The sequence below is a fragment of the Nyctereutes procyonoides genome, unplaced genomic scaffold, assembly GCF_905146905.1.
Source record: "Nyctereutes procyonoides isolate TBG_1078 unplaced genomic scaffold, NYPRO_anot_genome, whole genome shotgun sequence".
Classification (NCBI taxonomy): domain Eukaryota; kingdom Metazoa; phylum Chordata; class Mammalia; order Carnivora; family Canidae; genus Nyctereutes; species Nyctereutes procyonoides.
The window spans coordinates 14071519-14074864 of record NW_026575139.1 but is presented as its reverse complement, the minus strand read 5'-3'; the positions used below and the strand labels follow the sequence as shown (position 1 = coordinate 14074864).

General features: G+C 35.3%; 1 non-coding gene across 1 annotated transcript; it reads left to right on the top strand.

The window, feature by feature from the left end:
- The first annotated feature begins 1401 nt into the window (after positions 1 to 1401).
- On the top strand, positions 1402 to 1537 carry LOC129496503 (U4 spliceosomal RNA). The gene has a single exon (XR_008661787.1). It is a non-coding gene; the product is annotated as a U4 spliceosomal RNA (small nuclear RNA).
- The last annotated feature ends 1809 nt before the right edge of the window (positions 1538 to 3346 follow it).

Genomic DNA, 3346 nt, shown 5'->3' with positions numbered 1-3346 from the left:
TGCTATAATATACCTGCTCCAACTAATTATGTGTCTGAGATGAGAGGCAAAGCAGAGCTTCTCCCCCAGAGGGGAGGGGAGATATGCTGGCAGCCTCACACACTTATACCAAGTATGGACATTTTCAAAAGTGAATGTATTATACTTAAACTCATTATGCAAAACTTTGGATAATAGCATATTTATCTGCCATTTTATATTATAATCTAAACACTTGTGGCTACACACATAAAAGCTGAAAATAATGGAGTAGAGGAAAGAATGTTTCTATATTTCAAAAGAACTAAGAATCAAATCAAATCAAATCAGCCAGAATGCTCTCCTTTAATACATTACTCATAAAGGATCAAGTTTGCTATGAGGAAACAATGCGTAGCCTAGTTACTCTGGCATCAGCGAATGAAGTTTGTCTCGGGGAAAATAGGAGATAGGAGAGAAGTGGAAATGTCAATAAGCTAAATGTGAATGTTTTAAAGGATGTCTGGGCACTAGACGTTATACAATGAAAAGAGAGTGTTTGGGTCAACATGGTGTCCTGGGCAAGTAGGACACGTATGATCGCTCCACTCCCACCCCAGATGTACCATTTATATCCGTGGAAATAATTCAGGCCAGATATTTGGAAAGATGACTTAGATGTTTCAAAGGTGCTCATTCCAGAGTTCAAAGAAGGCACTAAGCAACCACCTGGCCTTTGCCCCACTTTGGAAGATCATCCACTGACTGCCTCGATGAAGTTTAGACCAGCCCCTGGTCCCAGAAATATAGTATCTATAGGTGATTTAGATCCAGCGATTCGAATCCTTTGCATGCTCTGCACCTAGATGATTGGTTGCCCCCAGATACCTTTGTGTAAGTCCAATTCAAACTTCTGAAAGAGACAAAACTTGATCTCTAATTCTTGCCTAATTCTAATTCTTGTTGTAAAGTGTAGAATTTACAAAAGTTCCTCACCTCAAGGATGCATGAAGGAAAATGGGTGCTTCATTGCCTCTGTGAAGGATTGTCCTGGAAATGTAAACACACAACCACAACCACACACACACACACACACACACACACACACACACACAGCTTCAGGAAAGGAGTAGATGGAACCAAATAAGGAAGGAGCATCTGCTAGCTGGGGGTCTGTCCATCAAGATGAGCATATATATATATATATATATATATATATATATATATATATATATATTCATGAGTATATTTGTGAGTATATACCATTCAGAAGTGAGGTGATCATTAAAATTTCCCTTCTGTGGCTGTTTCCTCTTACTGGTCACAAGTCAGTTGTGTCACAGCCTCCAGGTAAAGTTCCCTGAATCCTCATTCTGGTAGATTCTATATGCATATTGTCTATTACATGTTCATAAGGATATTTGCATTTAAAATAAAACTTGTAGCTTTGCGCAGTGGCAGTATCGTTGCCAATGAGGTTTATCTGAGGCAAGATTATTGCTAATTAAAATAAAACTTGTGACGCTTTCTGATTACTTAATGGTCAGTTTCTCTTCAGTATTGTAGGATCCTAGAGGGTAGACACTGTATCTTATTCGATTCTCTGCAGGTAGGCAAAAATAAATATTTTAAGGATAAATCAGGATTTGAATGAATATTTAAATCACTTAAATTAGGCAAACATATAATTGATTATACCTATTTGCAAGAGCTTTGAGATCCACAAATATCCAGCATCATGTTTAGGATTCTCATTCTGTCCATTGTCTTATACAAATTATTTGATGGAGCTTCAATAATTTTTAAAAAGTAGATTATTTTTAGACAATGAAGAAGCCATAATGACACCTCTTAATCACTCAAAGTGTGTAGTTTGCATTAAGATTCATTCTTGGTGTTGTACACTTTACAGGCTTTGAAAATCATACAATGACATGGGCCCATCATTATAGTATCATACAGAATAGTTTCATTGCCCTAAAAACTCTCCATTCTCCTTCTATTCATCCCTTCCTTCCCCATAACTCTTGGCAACCATTTATCTCCTTACTCTCTCCATATTTTTGCTTTTTCCAGGATGTCATATGCTTGTAATTATACAATATATAGCCTTTGCAGATTGACATCTTTCACATGCATTTATGGTTTCCTCCATGTCTTTTCGTGGTTTGCTAGATCATTTTTTTCAGTGCTGATTAATAATAATAATAATAATAATAATAATAATAATAATATTGCATTGTCTGGAGGAAAACTGTCTTCCCAAGTGATTGTATCATTTTGCATTCCCACTAGCAGTGAATGAGAGTTCCTCTCTCTCTTCATCTTTATCAGCATTTTGTGTTGTCAGGCTCTGGGATTTTGGCCATTCTGAGGATGATGTAGTGGTATCTCCTTATTTCAATTTGCATTTCCCTACTGACATATGATGTTGAGCCTCCTTTCGTAGGCTCATTTGTTACCCATCCAGCTTCTCTGGTGAGATGTCCAGGCCTGTTGCCTATATTCTTTATCAAATCCTCCATTTTTTATTGGTAATTATTTTTAATTTGGAAGATTTATCTGAAGTTTTTCAAAATTTTTACCAAATTATTAATCAATAAACTGTTCAAATAGTTCTCAGAGATACGGCTTCATGCTTAATCTACAGTTTAAATGTTTAAGATTAATACTTATGATTTTATCTAAACTCAGTTTTTATTGTGAAACATTTTTAAATAGCAAAGTGAACAGAGATTCTAACAATGAGCATCCTGTGCTTTGATACATTGAACAAAGCAAGGTTTTCAGAAAGTGAATACATAGAGCAGTAAAAAAAATATATGTATATATATATATATATAATAGAGTACTTTAAGATGTACTTGTCTAAAAATGTTAAATAAATAATAATATGTATTTAATTCTAAAAGTCAGACCCCAAAATTGTATAATACAGTTGAATGCCGCAGAGTCCGTATTTACAGCTTTATGCTCAACAGTATAATTTCCCAAGAAATACCCAGAAACAGAAAACTCTGACAATATTTGATACCCATATTTAGTTGTACTCTAAGATTTATAAACATTATTTCAGGTAATTTTAATGAAGGAGGAGAGAGAAAAAACTTCCCTCCTAATTGGCCACTTCACATCCTTAGCCTTTTAGATTTCTAAATACTGTTCCTGCAGGGTGAGCAAAGCCTTCTTGCCATGACTCACTTTCTGTACAACAGCTTGTTAGAGAACGAAAATGGAATTCCCAATTAGAAATATATACATAATGTTCAAGTTATGTCCAGCTCTGCAAATGGAAGGGACAGAAAATAGCAAATGTATTCCATTTACATAAAACAAACACACTTTCCTCTATAGGAGGCATCTATTAAAGCAGGACTCTGCCCAACAA